The sequence below is a fragment of the Mobula birostris genome, chromosome 1, assembly GCF_030028105.1.
Source record: "Mobula birostris isolate sMobBir1 chromosome 1, sMobBir1.hap1, whole genome shotgun sequence".
Lineage (NCBI taxonomy): Eukaryota > Metazoa > Chordata > Chondrichthyes > Myliobatiformes > Myliobatidae > Mobula > Mobula birostris.
In genome coordinates this window covers 121,156,903-121,179,294 of record NC_092370.1, presented here as the reverse complement: position 1 = coordinate 121,179,294, position 22,392 = coordinate 121,156,903, and the positions used below count along the sequence as shown (strand labels likewise).

The following is a 22,392-nucleotide window of genomic DNA, read 5'->3' as shown; positions in this document are numbered from 1 at the left end:
CAATGGATAAGAGTGCAAGGGAGACACAAGAGACCACAGATGCTGGAATCTGGAGCAACATCAGATCTGCTGGATAGACTCAGCGGGTCGAGCAGCATTTTTGGTGAGAAAGGAGCACTGAGTCAAAACTCTGCGTCAGGACTGAGAGTGAGTTAAGAGCCTGAGGTGACTGGTGGACTGAGGAAGGGTGAAAGATGACAGGCAGGTCGCACCAGGTCGGGGAGGTGAGCAGGGGTGGAGTTGGGAGACAGCAGCACGTGAATTACACGTGGAAGCAGACAAAGACAGACAAAAAAGGAGAGGAAGATGGAAAAAGTTTGGGAGGAGGGGTGGGTTGGAGACAGCTGCTGGAGGAAGATGAGCAGGAACACAAAAGGTCACCAGTGTTGGACTCAGGTAAGTAAAGGAGGTGATAATGGGAACCATTAGAAGAGGGGTAAATGGCAGGTGGAACCAGAACCAGATGAAGGGCATGGGGTGGTCACTTTCCAGTTGGACACCACTTCCTGTCCATGTGGTTTGGATGCTGCCTGATGGTTCATACTGAAGTAGGCCTTTGTCATCAAGGGGTTGCAGGTCAGACTAGAGCTAGCAGATCCTCAGCCACTTACCCTTGATGGCAGATCTGTTTCAGACCCCCAAAGCACTACCATCGTGCCCTGAGAGCAAGTCACTAGCTCTTCCTTTTAAACCCATCACAACTCCAACAGCCAAGTCCTGTCCTCCAAACCAAATCAAGGTCCCGAGTACTACCCAACCACTTTCGTCCAGGAAGCTGCAGATGATAGTGGGCACAGCCCTCTGCGTCATTGACAGCTTGACAGAAGTGTTGCTTCGAGAAGGTGGCATCGGTCACCACAATCTTTACCATCCAGATCTCTTCTCACTACTACCATCAGGCAGGAGGTCCAGAAGCCCAAAGTCCCACACCACCAGGTTCAGCAACAGCTACTTTCCTATGACCATCAAGTATTGAACTGACTGGCAAAACCTTAATCACTGCAGTCAGCAACCGAACATTGCAGACACCTCTTGCACTATTCCGGAATTGTCTCTCTGAATTTTTTTGTACTAAGTTTTTGCACAATCTTGCTCTGACTATGATGACATGCTATCGATCTGCAATTTCTCCACCACGATTTCTAGCCACGATTCCTGCTCCATCATTTAATAAATTTCCTTGCTATCAACAACTCTACCAATTCTCATGTCATCTGCAGACCTACTGCACCAGTTACCATCTATTTCTTCATCCAGATTATTAATCTATATCACAAATAACAAAGGTTCCAGCACTGATCCTTGCAGAACACCTTTGGTCACAGACTTCCAGTCAGACAAACTCACTACTACTGCTGTCTGTTTTCTTTGACCAAGCCAATGAATCCAGTTTACCAATTCACCATGGATCCCATATGATCTAATCTGGATCAGCCTACCATGAAGGGCTTGTCAAGTGCTTTACTGAAGTTTGTGAAGACAACATTTACTGTCCTACTCACATCAATCATTTTCACCATGTCCTCAATAACCTCTAGCAAATTTGTGAGAAAGGACCTCACACATTAAGCCAACTGACTACCAGAAATAAATTATTGCTTTTCCAAATGCTCGTAATTCACGTCAATAAGAGCATTCTTCAATAATTTCGCTCCCACTAATGTAAGGCTTGTCAGTCTATAATTTCTTCGTTTGTCTCTGTTGCCCTTCCTAAACAAAAGAACAATGTTGCTGTTCTCCAGTCTTCCAGTCTCGGTCATTGCCCCAGCAATCTTTCCCCTTCCCTCTCTCAGAGGAGTGACAGAGGAACAGCTATGGGACTACTTTGAATTGATGGACTGGGCCATGTTCAAGGATTCATCAGAGGATCAGAGTGAATATTCCACGGTTGTCAAGGACTTTATAGAATCAGTCTTAGAAACAATTGTTCCCACAAAATCATTCAGTCTTCCCCAACCAGAAGCAATCAAGAGATCCACAACTTGCTGAGGGCCAGATCAGTGGTGCCCAAGTAAAGGACAAAAGATACAGGTATGACCTCCGGAAGCTATCTCACATGTGAAGTGGTAGTTCCGGGCCACAGGATTATGCTGAACAGCTGTGGCAGGGCTTGACTGATATCAAAGAGAAGCCAAGCGACATAAGTGAAAACAACCTTTCGCTCCCATATGAGCTCAACACATTTTTTTTACTCACTTTGACCATCAAAACATGGAGGCAACTTCAGTAACTCCCACAGATCCTGGCGACTCTGTGATTTCAGTCTCTGAGGCCGATGTGAGAGCATCCTTCAGGAGGGTGAACCCACAGAAAGTATCCGGTCCAGACAGGGTACCTGGCCGAGTACTAAGTAGCTGTGCTAATCAACTGGTTGGCGTGTTCACTGATATCTTTAAGCTCTTGCCTCAGCAGTCTGATGTACACACCTGCTTCAAGAAGGCTTCATTAATACCGGTGCTTAAAAAAAACATGGTAACCTGCCTCAATGCCTATCATCCACTGTAATGAAGTGCTTTGAGAGGTCAGTGATGAAACATATCAACTTCAGTCTGAGGAGCAACTTGGATCTGCTCCAATCTGCCTACCAGCACAACAGGTTAACAGCAGATGCCATCCCATTGGCTCTTCACTCAACACTGGAACAGCTGGACAGTGAAGATGCATACATCAGAATGCTCTTCATTGACTACAGCTCTGCATTCAATATTATCATCTCCTCAAAGCTAATCAATATGCTCTAAGACCCTAGGCCTCAATACCTCCTTGTGCAACGGGATCCTCAATTTCCTCACTTGCAGACCCCAGTCAATTTGGATTGGCAACAGCATCTCCTCTACAATCATCATAAGCACAGGCACACCACAAGGCTGCCTGCTTAGCTCTCCTGCTCTACTCGCTTTACACTTATAACAGTAAGGCTAAGCACAGCCCCAATACCATATTTAAGTATGCTGATGACACCACTGTTATTGGCCAAATCAAACGTGGTGAGGAATCAGCATATAGGAGGATGGAAATCAAAAATCTGGCTAAGTGGTGCCACCACATCAGGGGATCAGCAACTTTAAATTCTTTGATGTTATAATTTCACAGAATCTGTCTGAACTTCAGCACGTAAGTACCATTAAGAAAAAAAACATGGTAGACCTGTGCTTTCTTACAAGTTTGCAAAGAATCAGCACGTCATCGAAAAATTTGACAAACTTTTATAGATGTGTGGTAGAGAGAATATTGACTTGTTGCATCATGTCCTGGTATGGAAACGCAAATGCCCTTAAGTGGAAAAGACATCAAAAAGTACAGCCCAGCCCAAGTAAAACCTTCCCCACTGTTGGGCACATCTACATGGAGTGCTGTTGTAGGAAAGCAGCATCCATCATTAAGGATCCCCACCATCCAGATCATGTTCTCTTCTCATTGCTGCCATCAGGGAGGAGGTACAGGAACCTCATGACCCACATCACCAGTTCAAGAACAGTATTATCCCCTCAACCATCAGGCTCTTGAACCAGAGGTGATAACTTCATTCACCCCAACACTGAACTGTTCCTACAGCCTGTGGACTCACTTTCAAAGACTCTTCATCTCATGTTCTCGATATTTATTGTTCATTTATTTGTTATCATACTTCTGTTTTTTTTCTTTTTGTATTTGCACAGTCTGTTGTCTTTTGCACATTGGTTGTTTTTTTGTGTTGTTGTGTAGTCTTTCATTGATTCTATTGTGTTTCTTTTTATTTACAGTGAATGCCCTCAAGGAAATGACTCTCAGGATGAGTATGGTGACGTATATGTACTCTGAACTTTTTGAACTTCGAATATCCAAGGATAGATCTCATCAGGCTCTCAGGACTTTTCACTTTAATTTTTTGAGACACTCAAAACCTCCTCCTTCTTAAAACTGACATGTCCCCAGGATATCACCATACCCTTCCCTAATCTCACCATTATCCATATCCTTCTCCCCGGTGAATACAGATGCAAATTACACATTAAAAGACCTCACCCACTTCCTGTGAGTCCATGCATAAATTTCATCCTTTGTCCTTGAGTGGTCCTACCTTTTCCCTCGCTACTCATTTTCCCATAATGTATGTATAAAATGCCTAGGATTCTCCTTAATCCTGTTTGTCAAAGGCATTTCATAGTCCCTTTTACCCCTCCTAATTTCTTGTTTACATTTTTTCCTGGTTATTTTATACTGCTCAAAGCCTTTGACTGATTTCAGCTTCCAAAAACTTGCTTTTGCTTCTTTCCTTAAAATTTTTGACTGAACTTACAATATCCTTTCCCAAAAGCAAACTGCTGGAAGAACTCAGTGACTCAGGCAATGGGGGCAATTGGATGTCCAAAACAGAGGGTGCAAAGGGAAGAAAGCCTGTATGCATTGCTCATAGAGACTCGTCTCTGAACACAGGAGGTTTTCTGAGGTCGTCCAGATATAGGGTCTCAACCCAAAATGTCGAATGTCTATTTCCCTTCATTGATGCTACCTGACCCACTGAGTTCCTCCAGCATCTTGTTTGTTGGTACAGGTTTCAGCATTTTGGTAATTCATTTGTCTAGATTAGTTTTCTGAGAGTCTCTATCTCCACCAGTCTCTTGGGCAATCCATTCTAGATTCCAACCACCTAGTTCTTCGTCAGATCTCCTCTGACCTCTTTCCCTGTACTTATGTCTACTAGTGTTAAAACAGATCAAAAATAGTGCTGGAGAACTGGTCTGTGAGAAGGGATAAGAGGAGCATGAAAGACTGAGAGCTGGACAGTGAGAAGACAGAGTTGGGGAAAGGCCAGGGATGAGCTGTTTTCCACACCTCAGTCAGATAGGAAAATAGAGGACACAATAGAGGAATCATGTCCAAAAGAGGGCAATGGAGAGGAAATTAAGAAACACTAGAGGGGATTATCATTGTTTTCTTCTCCTGTAATAACTGGAATAAATGGTTTTGATTAAGAACCAAATATCTGCAAAAACATGGAGTGTATACAGTGAATAATGGCAGAATATTAATTTCATTCCATTAGCTTGGAGGTCCTTTATAAGTTGGCACTTATGAAGTAAGATTGCATAAAGCACAAAAAGTGCTTGAAATATATATTAACCATTAATGTGTTTGCCTTAGCACTTAACATGTTGAGTTGTGGGAATGCCCATTAGGACTGAATAATAATGGCTTTAAAGCAAACAGCTCACTCAGTTCACAAAATATTAAAGTTCATTGAAGGTTAATTAGCATTAATAAGTCATCAACAAGTTATGACTCTATCATTAATACACTACACCATGTTTTAGTAACAGAGGATAGTAAAGATTACATTAATTCCAATCATTTTTAAGAGACCAGTTTAGCGCCATTAGAGACCAAATTGCCAATGAGTTGGAAGAAGTGAGAATGCAGAGTAATCATCCATAATAAGCATTCACAGATCACCCTCTCCAGAGAGTATAATCTCTATCATCGCCCTGACAGACCATGGTCAGGAGAATTTCATGGCTTGCTTTTTTAACAAAGGCACAAATATATTTTATGTTGACCATTAAGAAAATAGGAAATAAGAACAGGAGAAGGTCATACAGCCTGTCTAATATATTCTGTAACATCACAGAGTCCAAAGTTATAGAGTAGTACAACAAACACCCTTTGGCCCATCATGCCTTGGCTGACCTTTATGTCTACCTACACTAAGAATGGAATCAAGATATCAGATCCTAGCTGATTTTCTGCCTGAAACTTATTTCCTTGTTTGACTCCCCAAAACTATCCATTCCCTCATAGTCCAAAAATTCTAGCCTTGAACGTATGTATAATGACTCAAATGTCCAGAGAGCTGTGGGGGAGAGAATTACAAAGGTCTACAGAGCTTAGAGAGAAGGAGTTCTCCTTCTTCTCAGTGTTAAATGACTGGCCCCTGAGGTTATGACCTTGGATTCTAAGCTCTGTTAGCAAGAGTCAGAAGGGGAAGTCAGTTATATTGTCACTCAAGTCTCCTCCACCATTTAGTAAGACCATTTTCCATCCTCTACCTCGTCTCTCTTTTGCCCTCTGTTCACTGGGATCCCTGAGATGTTCAAGGCTATCTCAATCTTAGCCTTAAACATACTCAATGACTGAGAATCCACAACACTGCTAGGGGGAGAGTAATCGAAAGATTTACAACCAACTGAATAAAGAGATTTCTCCTAATCTCAGCCCTAATTGAATGAACTCTCATCACTGTCTAAAGAGATAAAATCCCAAATAAACCATTCCATCTACTCGATGCACATCCACATCTCATGAATATTAAAACTCAGATCTGCAGGCATTCTGCATTTAAAATCAAAGTCCATATTGCAAATATTCATGAATGGTTTGCATCAGACACTCTGATCATAGGTAGGTTTCTAGAGGGCTATGAGGATAACCCACAATTTTCAGTTATTTGGAAAGAGTAGGAAAACTGAAATTGCTTCCTTTTTGATTGTTCCCTTACTGATCAAGTAGTGGGGTGAAGCTCAGGCAGGATGTCAGGTACACATAATTAGCAATGTAAACCTGGTGTGGGAGACGATGTTGGAAGTTTTAGCTATTTTTTGTTAAATGCACTAAATTCAGTATTTTTCAATTTCCAACTGTTATCAAGAGATGCAGAAAATCTGTATTTGCCATAAATTGCAAAAATATATGAGAGCCATAATATCTTATGAAGTACAAAACATGTGTTTGAAATTAATTAAAGGCAGGCTCCCAAAAATGTAAATGCTGATGAATAAATATACATTTATTCTTAACTGAAAGGATAACTTTACCCAGAAGTTGCATTTCACCCATTTTTGGTATGCAAAGCGCTCAGTTAGGGACTTACAACTAAATAAGCTTAATTTCTGAAAATCGTCTTTTTAAAAACTTATTTGCGCTATTTTCCTTGACAGAATGCTGTGTGTACTAATTCACAGCATCAGCTGAGCATCCAAGTGCTGTGTTAGTCCTGCATGCAAGCTCCCTGGAAGCCAGAGGCAATAACACAAAGCTGTTAGGGAGCTAAGAATGAAGAGGGTGCTGTGCTGGGGGTACCTGTGTCATAAGCAACTGTAGTCACATTACACTAGAAGCTCTGGTACCAATCATGTCCCCTGCCACAACTGGTCCCAAGTCACTGCGAAACACAGGCTACAGAGATTGCCGCTGATAGGTCTGCCGTGATGATATTCATTAGGCACTGTGAAGCACAGCAAAGCTGATTGCAATGTACTGAGCAGTAAAGACTCTGCAGGGACCAAAACACTGATGTTCCAATCACTTTGATTCGTGTCTACTTGATGACTTACCCCAAGATGTTCTCGTAGTTTTCTCACAATGAAGTTATAGAACAGAAATTTGTAGGTCACGACTTTTAGAAGTTATTTCTGTTGGAGTATCATAAGGGAACACCGAGCACTCTGATGGCATTATGTGTGAAAATGACACTAGAAGAATGACAATGTGCACTGAAAATATTCTGTGACTAGATGTACATAGTCCAAAATTATAATGCGTGAGATTTTCATCAAAACCAATGGTTTAAAAATTTGGAGGTCCTTGTCTGGTTACGCAGGTCACAGATGGGGCTGGATTTGGAGAATTGTGTTCAGTTTTGGTCACCCTCTTATAAAAAGATATTATTAAACTGGAAAACAGAAAAGATTTACAAGGATGTTGCCGTGACTTGAGAACTGAGTTACAGGGAGAAGTTGGACAGGCTAGAATATTATTATTTATTATTTACTTAGGGTCTCAGAGCATGGAAGATTGAGAAATGAGCTAACAGACCACTTGTTACGTATTCACTTCTATTTTGACCCTTGTGGATTGCTGTCAAGCTTCCCTGTGTGTTATGTACTGAATGTAATGTGAGAGGGCATCCTGAGTAGACGCAAAATAAACAGCTGCACATTTGTTCCTCTCCCCTCTGTCTCACGTGTGTGTTATTCACGCCCACCTGACTTCCCAGTACCACAAGCATAACAACTGGCGACAAGGTGACAAGTCCTCACGTGATATTTGTTGGGTTTTTTTTCCCTTTGGCAAGAAAAGTCCATGTGCAACACTGGCGGTGTACTGCTGTGTAATGTGGGTGAGCGAAAAGAAACCGGCCACAGGACGTGTGGCGAGCGAAGAATCTGATGGGAGAGAATGAGAAGGTGACGGTTAAATAAAACAAATAAGAGAGGGAGAGAGAGATGGATAAGACTAGTTAATTTTTCTGGAAGGTGATTGTGTTTGAAAATGGTGAGAATGTTTGGAAGTACGGGGCCATATGACAAAACGACAGAGCAATGGAGTTCATATACATAAAGATTTGAATATTTTGCGCTGACAAATTAAATTTCAGATGATATTCATGTTCTAGCTTTTCTGACTGTGATGGGTGCAAATGCATTTAATTTATTATGCAGTCTAGTGCACCCTGTTCAGCCTGGCTGTAAACATTATGAGGCCATAGTTAAAGGCTTGAAGGACCACTGTTCACCTAAACCTTTGACTACTGCTGAGAGGTTTAGGTTTCATAAAAGGAATCACAGGAAGGTGAGTCTATTTCACAGTTTGTAGAGGTGATGAAGCAATTGTCTGAACTCTGATTTTGGGCAGCTGCAGAATGACACATTACATGATTGATTCGTATGTGGTTTGCGTAGTGAGGCAATTCAGAAACATTTGCTTACAGAAGACAGACTAACGTTACAGAAGGCAATTGAGATTAGTACTGCTAAGGAGATGGCAGATAAAGCGGAGCTATTAAGCGCATCTTCCAAAGTTCATAAAGCTTCTACTGATTTTAAGAATAAGATAGCAATTGGCCATCATTGTTACTGTTGTGGCAAAATGGGGCATTCAGCAAAAGAATGCTGGTATAAGGATTTATATAACTGATGCTGTGGCAAAAAGGCATATATTGAACACTCCTATAAAAGTAAAAAGACTCTGACAACCAAAATACAGCAATAAAGAAAACTGACTTGTGGAAAAACAAAAAGCAACATATGAACAAGATGGAGCATTCTGAGGAAGGGCTGAGTGTCTCTCACTCTGTGGTTGAAGAAACTTTCCATGTTTTATCTGCTCAGGATACAGACGGCTTATTGGGTCATTGGGCCACAATTGGATGGGGCCACAGTGAGGGTGCAGGTGGACACAGGTGCTGCAGTACCAATGGAGTCAGAGACAGTTTACAAGATGAAATTGCAGCATCTCACCCTAGAAGGGGCAGGGTTGACTTTAAAGACTTACACTGGTGAGGATGTTCCTGTAAAGGGAGTAATACGTGTTACAGTGCAGATTAATGAACAGAGAAAGAAACTTCCATTGTACATTGTTAAAGGTAGTTACCCAGTGCTTCTGAGCCATTTGTGATTGGAGCAGATCAAACTCAACTGGCAGGAAGTGCACTTGATTGATGACAGCACTATTCTACAAGAGGGATTGAAGAACCATGCAAAAAAATTCAACGGAGAACTGGACAGTATGAAAGGAATCACTGTTAAGCCTGACAGAACAACCAAATGCCTGAAAGCAAGAACTGTTCCATATGCCCTCAACCCAAAAGTAGAGAATGAAGCGGATAGACTAGTCCAGAATAAGGTATTGGAGCCAGTGATTGTAAGTAAATGGATGACTCCAATAGTTCCCGTCTTTGTGAAGACGTCAAGGTAACCATTACCTCGGTTCTTATGGCATAGTAAGAACCATTCCAGGTTATCATTAATTCAGTTATTATGGTAGAGTAGTATCTAAGTAGAATGATCTGCCAGAAGTGGTTGAGGTATGCACAGTAACAACTTTTAAAAGATACTTGGACAGGCACATGGATTGGAAGGCTATTAGTCATAAGCTGGCAAATTAGACTAACTTAGAAGGGGTATCTTGGTTGGTATGGACAAGATGAGCCAAAGGGCTTGTTTTTCTGCTGTATAACTCAATGTCTTATGACTACACAATGCTTAACGGATTTTATTCATATTGCATTTTTACACACAGACCCTACCAAAGAACAGTGCGAATTACACAGTCATTCCGTCTTAAATACCACTTCAATAAGAATAACCTATCAAACACTTTGAATGTGTGATTATTTTTATTAATGCAGATGCCTACTTTTGTAAAGTCTTATACTGAGCAAAATGAGCTTTGTCTTCAGTGAAACACATGGATTATAAATATGAACAGCCCTCCCCCAACCCATGCAGACACTCTCTCTATCCATCCACAAGCATATGTGAAATTGTACATTAAACAACAATGTGTTAATTTATAATTTTCACATTTTGACAGGTGGTTAAAAAACTCAGTGCAATCTAAAGAAGTCATTACTGTTACCATCATTGGCAATAGCAGTATTATTACACTAACAGACAATGTTCTGTTCATTAACAAACATACAGAATGCAGAGCAATGACTTTGTAATTGAGTGAGACTAATAAGAATACATCATTTAGCTGTGTGACAAATTGCATTTGAAACCCCCCAATACAGAAAATTCACATTTTGTCTTTATAAATAAATTACATGGGCTATGTATTATACATAACTTGAATCCTTGAAGACTTGGTTAAAATATAAAGGAGATGATCAGTTATTTATTTATCAAGACCAACCATGTTTGGATGCCCTGGTTTATACCTAGTATTGCAATTGTTGACTGAGAGAATGAAAGGTGTTTTTAATCCTATTTGATGAACTGGAAATACCACTAGTTGAAGTACTAGCATTTAGTTGTGAATTAAGACCATAAGACATAGAAGCAGAATTAGACAATTCAGCCCATCGATTCGGCTCAGCTATTCCATCATGGCTAATTTATTATCCCTCTCAACCACATTCTCTTGCCTTCTCCTTGTAACTTTTGATGCCTTTATTAATCAAGAACCTTAAATAGACCCAGTTACTTGGCCTGCACAGTCATCTGCGTCAATGAATTCCTCAGATTTACCACACTCTGGCTAAAGATATTTTTCCTCATCTCTGTTCTAAATGGATGTCCCTCTATTCTGAGGCTGTGCCTTCTCATCCTAGACTCCCCCACTATAGGAAACATCTTCTCCACATCCACTCTATCTAGGTTTTTCAATATTCAATAAATTCAAAAAGACCGCCCCCCCAACATTCTTCTAAATTACAGTGAGTACATGCCCATCAAACGTTCCTCATATGTTAACCCTTTCATTCCTGAGATCATTTTTGTGAACTTCCTCCAGACCCTCTCCAAGGCCGACATATTTTTTCTTTGAAAAGGGGCCAAAAATTGCTCACAATACTCCAAGTGCAGTCTGATCAATGCTTTTGAAAGCCTCTGCATTACATCATTGCTTTTGTATTCTAGTCCTCCTGAAATGAATGCTAACATTACATTTGCCTTCCTTACCCCCCGACTCAACCTGCAAGTTAATCTTTAGAGAGCCCTGCACGAGGATTCCCAAGTCCCTCTGCATGTCAGATTTTTGAATTTTCTGCCCATTTAGAAAACAGTCCACATCTTTATTCCTTCTGCCAATATGCATAACCATGCACTTCCCTACACTATATTCTATCTGCCACTTCTTTGTCCATTCCCTTAACCTGTCTAAGTCCTTCTGCAGACAACATGATTCTTCAAAAATACCTGTCCCTCTGCCTATCTTTGTATCATCCACAACCTTGGCTACAAAGCCATCAGTTCCGTTATCCAAGTCATTGACATATAATGTGAAAAGCAGTTCCAACATTGATCCCTCTGGCTCACCACTAGTCTCTGGCAGCCAACCAGAAATGGCCCCTTATTTCCATTCTTTGCCTCCTATCAGCCTGCCAATTTTTTATTCATGCTGGTACATTTCCTATAATACGATGAGCTCTTACCGTGTTAAGAATTCTCATGTTTGGCACCTTGTCAAAGGCCTTCTGAAAATCCAAATAAGCAACATCCACTCACTCTCCTTCGTCTATCCTGCCTGTTATTTCCTCAAAGTGTTCGAACAGATTTGTCAGGCAAGATTTCCCCTTTAGAAAACCATACTGACTTTGGCCATTTTTTATCAACTGCTTCTAAGTACTCTGAAACCTTATCCTTAAAAATCGACTCTACCATATTTCCTACCACCAAAGTCAGGCTAACTGGCTTATAATTTCCTTTCTTCTGCCTCGCTCCCTCCATAAGGAGTGGATTGATGTTAACAATTTTCTAATCCTCATTATCCGTTCCAGAATCTAGTAATTCTTGAAAGATCATTACTAATGCCTCCTTAATGACTTCAGCTACGTCTTTCTGAACCCTGAGCTATAGTCGAGCTGGTCCAGGCAACCTATCTACCTTCAGATTTTTTAGCTTCCCAAGCACCTTCTCTTAAGAAACCACAATCACTTCTGCCCCTGACACTCTCACATTTCTGACATTCTGCTGGTACCTTCCACAGTGAAGACTGGTGCAAAATACTTATTCAGTTAATCTGCCATTTCGTTGTCCCCCATTACTACCTCTCCAACATCATTTTCCATTAGCCCAATATCCATTCTCATCTCTCTTTTACTCTTTATATATCTGGAAAAAAAACCCTTTGTATCCTCTTTTATATTATTGGCTAGCTTACTTTCATATTTCAACTTTTTTCTCTTTATGACTTTTTTAGGTGCCTGCTGTTGTTTTTAAAAGCTTCCTAATCCTCCATCTTCCCAACAATTTTTGTTATATTATATTCCCTCTTTTTAGCTTTTATGCTATCTGTGATTCCCCATGTCAGCCATGGTCGCCTCCTCTTCCCTTTACAAGATTTCTTTATCTTCGGGATGTATCTTTCCTGTGCCTTCTGAATTTTCCCTGAAAGTACCACCTATTGCTGCTAGTGTCCCCGTCAATCAACTTTGGCCAGCTCCTCTCTCATGCCTCTATAATTCCCCTTATTCCACTGTAAAACTGATACATCTGATTTTAGCTTCTCCTTCTGAAACTCCAAAGTGAACTCTATCATATTATGATCACTGTCTCCAGAGGGTTCCTTTACCTTAAGCTCCCTAATCAAATCTGGGTCATTACATAACACTCAATCCAGAATTGCCATTCACCTACTGGGCTCAACCACAAGTTGCTCTAAAAAGCCATCTAACAGGCATACTACAAATCCCCTCTCTTGGGATTCAGCACCAATCTGATTTTCCCAATCTACCTGCATATTGAAATCCCCCTTGATGATCACAACATTGCCCTTATTACATGCATTTTCTCTCTCCCAATGTAACTTGTAGCCTATGTCATAGCTACTGTTCAGAAGCCTGTAGATAACTCCCATCAGGGTCTTTTTACCCTTGCAGTTATTTAACTCTACACATAAAGTTTCATTATCTTCCAATCCTTTGTCACCTCTTTCTAAGGATTTGATTTCCTTCTTACCAACCTCTCTACCTATCTGCCTGTCCTTTCTATACAATGTGTATTCTTGGATGTTAAGCACTCAACTATGATCTTCTTTCAGACACGACTCAGGGATGCACACAACATCATAGCTGCCAATCTCTAAGTGCGGTATAAGATCACACTTATTCCATATACTGTGTGCATTCAAATATAACATTTTCAGCCCGGATTCATCACCCGTTTCAATTTTGGCCCCCTGTAATACTTTAACTCATCCCACTGACTGCAATTTTACCCTATTATCTGCCAGTCCTTCCTTGCAGTCTCACTACACACTGCATCTACTTGTATCCCAACTGCCCCATCCTCAGCCCCATCACTCCGGTTCTGATTCCCACACCATAGTAGTTCAAAACCCTCCTCAATACCTCTAGCAAACTTGCCTGAAAGAGTATTGGTCGCCCTTGGTTTCAGGCGTAACCTGTCCATTTTGTGCAGATCATACCTTCCCCAGAAGAGTTCACAATGATCGAGAAATCCGAAATCCCTGTCCCCTGCACCAATTCTTCAGACTTGTATTCATCTGCCAAATCATCCTATTTTTACCCTTACTGGCATGTGCGCAGGCAACAATCCAGGATTACTACCCTCGAGGTCCTGCCTTTCAGCTGTCTGCCTAGCTCCCTATATTCTTCAGAATCTCCTACCTATGTCATTGGTACGAATATGAACCTCGACTCCGGCTGTTCAGCCTCCCCCCTTTAGAATGCTGTGGACCCGATCTAGGACATCCATGACCCTAGCAGCTGGGAGACAACATACCATCTGGGAGTCCCCTTCATCTCCACATGATCTGCTTTCTGCTCTTCTAATTATGGGTACCTCTATCACTACTGTTCTCCTCTTCTCTGCCCTTCCCTTCCGAGCCACAGAGCCAGACTTGGTGCCAGAGACCCAGTCAATGCAGCTTCATTCCCACCCAACAGTATCCAAAGTGGTATACTTATTACTGAGGTGAACTGCCACATGTGTGCTCTGCATTGGCTGCCTCGACCCTTTCCCTCTCCTGACAGTCACCCAGGTACCTATCTCCCTCTAGCTCCTGCCTACCACCTCCTCAATTTCCCGTATGAGTCGATGGTCATTGAGGTGCAGCTCCAGTTCCTTAACAGGGTCCCTAAGGAGCTTCAGCTCGATGCACCTTGTGCAGATGTAGTTATCAGTAAGAGTGGAGGTCTCCCAGAATCCCCACATCTCACACAAAGAACATATTCTCACACAAAGAACATAATTCAGCGACATTCCCCACTTAACACAGCGGCAATCAAAGTCAGACAGCCAATAATGTTATTGTAATAGGTTACAGGGCAGTACAAGAGCTATGCGTATGCATCACTGGTTGAAAAACTTTCTGTGACTTCCATACCCCATGCTGCTGTGTATAATTATTAGCACAGCTTGAACACAGTTAGTGTGGATTAACAAACATTTCAATTAGAATTACATATGAAATTGAAGGGATCCAATGATTCATGTTGGCCTTACAGCTTTAGAACTATTCCTTCGCTGTAACACATGGAAGTATGTAAACCGTTTCTTTCAATTTACAGATTTTGTTCCCTGACGCTTTGAATTACATCTTAACTTTTCTATTAATTAAGAAGTATGTAGAGCTGTGAAAAAAAAAATAGAACACACAAGAGCAAAGAATCCCTGGTGCTCTGTGCCAACAGCAGATGTTAACAGGCTGACTATGGGGATATAAGGGAGTGTTGACAGATTTAAGTTCACAAGACCATAACTACTGAAATTCAAATGTGAAACATAAAGATTTCACTGCAGTACAGGACTCATTTTAATCGACCCAGACTAGGGTTCACCCACCAAATATCTTGTTACAAGTCATTATTTGCCTCTTAGTCTTTTTATTGGTTCCAAAGTTAATACCTTGCACTCAATAAACTCCTAAGAAACAACTGTCCAAAGCAAGGCTAATAATACTCAAGAAAAGATCTACATTTAATGGAGACCCGGTTTAGATTTGTTGAGGTTAAAGGCTTAGTTCTGAGATTTGTGCAAATGAAACTGTGGACCACAATAGGGTATTTTTTTCTCTTTCTCTTTCCCAGGGCCCCTTGCTTTCCTCTGCTTGAAGCCTCCACCAGCATGAAACTGCCAACAATAAACATGCTATGGGCATATCTCAAAGCCAATGATCTGAACAAAGTAAATGCAGACACACAAACGTCATTATAAATTGAAGCAGTCCTGTTTATTTATGAGGTGCAAGTACAAAATAATTATGTGTCAGAGCACTATTTTTAAATGAGCATGCTTTTTCACGTGCCAGGTAACTAGCCACATTATAACTGCACAGGCTTAATGCAGCATTTAGAGGTTAAGATTAACAACACAGTGAGCACAGGGTGCATTTTCAAGTGTACAAATGAGGGACAGAGGGGTACAAAGGTGTACTGAAAAGGTTTAATGAGAAAAAGAACTGAAAATACTAACAATCATCCATGGCTTGCTTCTGTGTGTCAGGTGAGTGAGAATGTTGTAAAAGCAGAAAAATGCTGGAAATAGCTGGTCAGGCAGCATTTATTTATTACAAACAAGAGAAAATCTGCAGATGCTGGAAATCTGAGCAACATGCACAAAATGCCGGAGGAATTCAACAGGCCAGGCAGCGTCTAGGAAAAGAGTACAGTCAACGTTTTGGGCCGAAACCCTTCGGCAGGATTGGAGAAAAAAAGCCGAGGAGTAGATTTAAAAGGTGGGGGAGGGGAGAGAGAAACACCAGGTGATGGGTGAAACCTGGAGGGGAAGTGATGAAGTAAAGAGCTGGGAAGTAAATTAGTGAAAGAGACAGAAGGCCATGGAAGAAAGAAAAGGGGTGAGGAGCACCAGAGGGAGGTAGTGGGCGAGCTAGGAGATAAGGTGAGAGAGGAAAAAGAGGATGGGATATGGTGAAGGAGAGGGGACGGGGGGCCGTGGAATAATTCTGGAAGTTTGAGAAATCGATGTTCATGTCATCAGGTTGAAAGCTACCCAAATGGAATATAAGGTGTTGTTCTTCCAGCCTAAGTGCGGCCTCATCACGACTGTGGAGGAGGCCATGGATAGACATAGCAGAGTAGGAATGAGGAATGGAATGGGTGGCCACTGGGAGATCCCGCTTTTTCTGGCGGACAGAGCGTCGGTGCTTAGCGAAGCACTGATTGATTGATTTAGATAGCTAGATATACAGTGCAGAATAGGCCCTTCTGGCTGTTTGTGCTATGCCACCCAGCGACCCCTGATTGAACCCTAGCCTATCCACAGGACAATTGACAATGACCAACTAACCTACCCACCGGTAGGTTTTTGGAATCTGGAAGGAGACCAGAAGAAACCCACGCTCTCACGGGGAGAACATACAAGCTCCTTACTGACAGCGGCAGGAACTGAACCCGGGTTGCAGGTACTATGCTAACCACTACGCCACCATGCCGTGGAGGGAGAAACAGTTAATACTTCATCATTAAGAGAGTTTGTCTCTCTCTACAGACTCCAGCTATCTGCTGGGCATTTATGGCATTCTCCTTCTGGTTTCACAAGTTTGATCTGAATTTCGCTGCTTTAACATGTCTCTCTGTGTTCTTCCCCTCTAACTGCACTCACTGCCCTATTAACCAGATGGCTCCATTAAAAAGTGGAAAAACCCACTCAATCCTGGCCCCACTCCATCAGAAATATTCCCTCTGCCCCACCCTTTCTTCCCTGATCATCTCTGCAGTTTGGTTTCTTATATTGTCATGGTCTTTGACTTTAAGCATTAACTCTGCTTTGCTCTTCACAGATACTGCCTGGCCTGTGGAGTACTTCCAGCGATTTCTACTTTCTATTTAGGAGTGACAACTGGATTGATAGTAGATGGGACAAAGTTACAGTTTGGTTTATAGACAGCAGAGTTTCACTTTTTATTTTGAGATTACGACAGACAGGATGGAGAAGACAATAAAATTAATGTCCCAAAGAGACGTAGTTTCATAAGTTATTCTCTCTACTCATCTTTCAATCTCTGTCCTCCCTCTTCTCTGCCCCTTCACATGTTTCTGCAACTTTTAATAATACTACTGACATTTTTCAATTGGGAATCAAGATGAACTGCCTGAAGTTTTAAGGCTGTATCCCTTCCACAGTTGCTGCCTGACCTGCTGAGAATTTCCAACATGTTCTGTTTTTATTTAAGATTTATTTATTAGTGTAATATAAAAATTCTTCCCCAATATAATCCTCTTATTGCACTCAAATGATAATGTACTTAGAAAACAATCTAAATCTCAGTGGAAGAGTATGAATTTTTGAGCAGATTTGATGACATTTCCTAAACAATTCTAATATCACTGGAAACCAAGTGAATGAATAATTAAGACTAACAGAGAAGATGACGGCAATCATAATTTAAAGGAAAGATTAAGAAGTTGCGTAAAATTCTGGGAAATGATTTCATGTTTATTTAAGTACTCTTGGCTGATCTCCCATCTACCTCTTTCCATGAAAAAGCTTGTCTAAAATGCCATTCATCCACCACCCTTGTGCTCTCCAACAACTATTCCATTTAAAATGTGCACTTTAGATGTCCAAATTCTAACTTTCTTTAGGACTGTTTAGAATTGACATTGTTGACTTAATGTTATCTAAATGAAATACTCTCTTAAACCCTATTACATTTTGGTCATCTGTCTAAAATCTCCTAAACCAAGGTTGAATCATTGTAGTTTCTGAGGATGTTTCATGGTAAGAAAGACCCAGATAAATGCACATTGAGGTCAACAAATTAATACACATTGATCAACAGAAGGCTAAAGCAAATTTAGGGACAACACATTCCTATATATACAACTTCAACTTCAAGATTTCTCGGCAAATCTAACCAATGGAAGAGGAGAAGGAATTTCACCTGACTGACCAACTTTTCTCTATCTACTGTACATAGTCAAATCCAGCCTGATGACCAATCATTTCCAATCAGTACCAATCATGTAAAGGACCAAATTCCCTTCGAAGAGAGGTCAAAATCTAATTGAATACAGATAATTGCCCAATGTATTAAGCGGGGCTTGATAAATTTTCTTTGCCCTCAGGAAGATGGGGCATTGCAACTCAATGCCTGAAAGGGCGGTGCAGGTAGAACTCCTTACCAGATTTAAGATGTTCCTGGATGAGCACCATATGCGCCATAACTCACAAGGCTATGGACCAAGAGATGGGAGATAGGATTAGTTCTTCATCAACCCAAAATAAATCCCTCCATCTCGGCTTTAAATCTCCACGATTCTACCTAACTTGTTTGCTGTCACGCTATAGTGACTGCGTGCAATTAACTGGTAGTGGGAAACAATGAGCCTCTCTTGCAAATAAAAGTTTGTTCTCTCCTTCACTAATCTTTAAACAAGTTTCACTGTTTTGTAGATTGGGGAACAACAGTGTGAATATGATGGATTACAAAGCCTGAGCGTGATGAGAAAGGAAATATCTATTGAAATATATTTTTGCACAAAGTAAACAATACTGGCTGCCTAAGCAACAGTATCAGTTTTTTTTAATCCTCTGCAGATGTGCTTCCTAATTAACAGGTGGATGCTGGTGAATATCCATTAGGATTTTTTTTTTGTTCCTCTCTTCATCTTCCCCTAAGGAATGAGTGGCTCCTGTGAGGAGTAGGACTGTATCAGAAGCAAACATTGATTAGGAGACCAGTAGTTAAAAGGAGCCTTGGTAAAGAGCACTGATAAAACAGTGGACAATGCTATATACAGTATGTGATGGAACTGGACCAGTAAGAAATTTGCTATTTTTATCTCTGACTACAACACACCCTATTTGTATTTACAGTATTGTGCAAAAATCTTAGGCACATATATATATCTAGGGTGCCTAAGACTTTTATACTGTGTATTTGTCAACATGGAGTGAAGAATGAGCTTGCAAATCTGGTGGGAGCAAAGGATATTGGGAAAGGCAAGGGTGGAGCGCCACAGGAGGGGTTTGGGACAGATGGCAGAGAAGGAATGCCAGGGCAGGGCGTGGGTGCAGACACACCCAGCCCTGAGAACCCAAGCAAGGTCATTAGATTCCAAATAATTGGTTTATTGATCATTACAAAATGTCTTTCTGGTGCTTTCCACTCCCTCCCCTCTCCCTTACCCTTTCCCCAAACATGATTCCCCCCTCTCTGCTCCATTCTCACTCTCAGTCCATGATAGAGACCCATATCCAAATCAGGTTTATCATCACTCACATATATCATGAAATTTGTGTTTTTTTGCAGCAGTAGTACAGTGCAATACATAAAATTAGTACAGTACTATGCAAAAGTCTTAGGCACCCTCGCTGTATGTATGTGCCTGAGACTTTTGCACATTACTGTACTTAACATAGAAAGAAAATGAACCATCCTCTCCCGCCTCCTCCTAACTGTTCATCAGTGATGGTTTACTAAACAAAATTTAACATCGGGCTACATGAAAAACACAGGCTAGTGACTAAAAGTATTAGAGGGAGGTCTGAAGGAGCACCTTACAAGGATAGAAGGAGAGATAGAAAGAGTGAGAGAGGTTCAGGGAGATGATTCCAAAACTGACAGTTCAGGCTCCTGCACATAGATCCAATACAGTGAATCAATTAAAATCTTGGATGTGCAAGATGGAGGGTTGGAGGAATTCAGTTATTTCCAAGAATTATGAAGCTTACTGAAGTATTGTGAGTAATTCTAGTTGCCCCATTATAGGAAGGGTGTGGCAGCTTTGGAAAGGGTGTAGAAGAGGTTTACCGGAATGCTTCCAGGATTGGAGGGTATATAAGGAGAGGCTGGACGAACTATGGTTGTCTCCTGTGGAGCGTCAGAGGCATAGGGGAAACCTGATGGATTCAGAATCAGATTTATCTTTACTGATATATGACATGAATTCTGTTGTTTTACAGCAGCATTACAGTGCAATAACACAAAACTAAAGTACAGGAATAGGCAGTGCAGCACAAGGAGATATAGAGAGGGTAGACAGAATCTTTCATTTTCAGGATAGAAATGTCAAGTACTAGATGACATTCATTTAAGGTGAGAGGGGAGGAAAATGTAAAGGAGATGTGTGGGGCAGGAGTTTTACACAGAGTTCAGGGTGCATAGAACAGGCTGCCAGGGACAGTGGTGGAAGCAAGTATGATAGTGGCATTTAACAGGCTGTTAGATGCATGAAGTGCAGTAAATGGAGGGACTAGGATCATGCAACAGGCAGAAGGGATTTCATTCAGTTTGGTGCAGACATCATGAGTTAAAGGGCTTGTTCCTGTGCTGCAGTCTCTGTCTTCCTTGTTCTGCATTCTTCACTGTGATGAAAATTCTATTACAGTACTGAACAAAATAACAAAAAGTGACCTCACGAAAAGGGACATTTAGTCCCATGTCTTCACCCACCAGTGGAAATGTTCATAATGCCAAAACGTATAATGCCACTCCATTTCTTACACTGGAATTACTTCCCTACTGCTGAGACTACATAAGGAATATTGTAAGCTATTTTGAGCTCTATATCTAGGGGAAGATGCGCTAGTCCTGGAGAGGGTCCAGAGGAGGTTCACAAGAATGATCCCAGGAATGAAAGGTTTAATCTATGATGAGCATTTGATGGCTTTAGGCCTGTACTTGGTGGAGTTCAGAAGAATGAGAGGAGATCTCATTGAAATCTACTGAATACTGAAAGGCCTGGTTAGAGTGCACATGCAGAGGACATTTCCATTAGTAGCAGAGTCAAAAATCCAAGGACACACACACTCAGAATAAAGGGAGATTCCTTTAGAACTAAGAGGAAGAATTTCTTCAGCCAGAGGGTGGTGAGTCTGTGGAGTTTGTTGACACTTAAGGCACAGATTGATAGATTCTTGATTTGAGGGTTAAGGATTATTAGATTAAATTATGAGGACACTCAGTCCTCATTTTATTGTCATTTAGAAATGCATGCATTAAAAAATGACACAATGTTCCTCCAGTATGATATCACAGAAACGCAAGACAAACCAAGACTAAAACTGACAAAAGCCACATAATTATAACATATAGTTACAACAGTACAAAGCAATACCATAATTTGATAAGAGCAGACCATGGGCATGGTAAAAAAAAAGTCTCAAATTCCCGATAGCCCCAACATCTCACGCAGACGGTAGAAGAGAGAAAACTCTCCCTGCCATGAGCTTCCAGTGCCGCAAACTTGCCGATGCAGTATCCTGGAAGCACCCGACCACAGTCCGACTCTGAGTCCGTCCGAAAACTTCAAGCCTCCGACCAGCCCTCTGATACCGAGCACCGAGCACCATCTCTGCCGAGCTCTTCAACCCCGGCCCCGGCTGCCAAGCAACAGGCAAAGCTGAGGATTCGGGGTCTTCCCCTCCGGAGATTTCAGATCACACAGTAGCAGCGGCGGCAGCGAAACAGGCATTTCAGAAGTTTCACCAGATGTTCCTTCATGCTCTCACGCCTGCCTCCATCAAATCAGAATTGTGCACGGCATCCTACTTGACAGATTACAGATATCATTCACCGGAGAGGCCGCACGCACTGCGTTGCGCCGCCATCTTCTCCTCCGGCTGATTATGGAGAAAAGGCAAGAAAATGGGACTGAGAAAAAAGAATCAGTCATGATTGAATGGCAGAACAGACTTAAGATTTGTACATCCTCCTATAATCTAATGATCTTATGGTCAAAACAATGAAAATAATAGCTAAGAATTAATAATAGTTATAAAATACATTGCATTTGAGGGCAAGATGAATGAAAGGCCTGTCTGGTCTCAATCACAACCTACAACATTGCTGTATATTCAATATTATTAATTCTGTCCATGTTACAGAGGATACAAATAGAATCAATTGCTCAAACAGCTCTTGCTGAGGGAAAATGCCTACTCTTTTTACACAGAGGGCATACAGAGACTGCAATGTTTTAAGCAGAATGTGGAAGGCATCTTAGGAATAGCACAAATTGAGTTTGATGCAAATTTGTTTGCA

At 41.3% G+C, this 22,392-nt stretch overlaps 1 protein-coding gene across 1 annotated transcript in view; it reads right to left on the bottom strand.

Moving 5' to 3' along the window:
• The window catches only part of tshz1 (teashirt zinc finger homeobox 1), a 251,981-nt gene that overhangs the window by 4,836 nt on the left and 224,753 nt on the right, over positions 1–22,392 (bottom strand). The gene's annotated exons all lie outside the window — the stretch shown is intronic.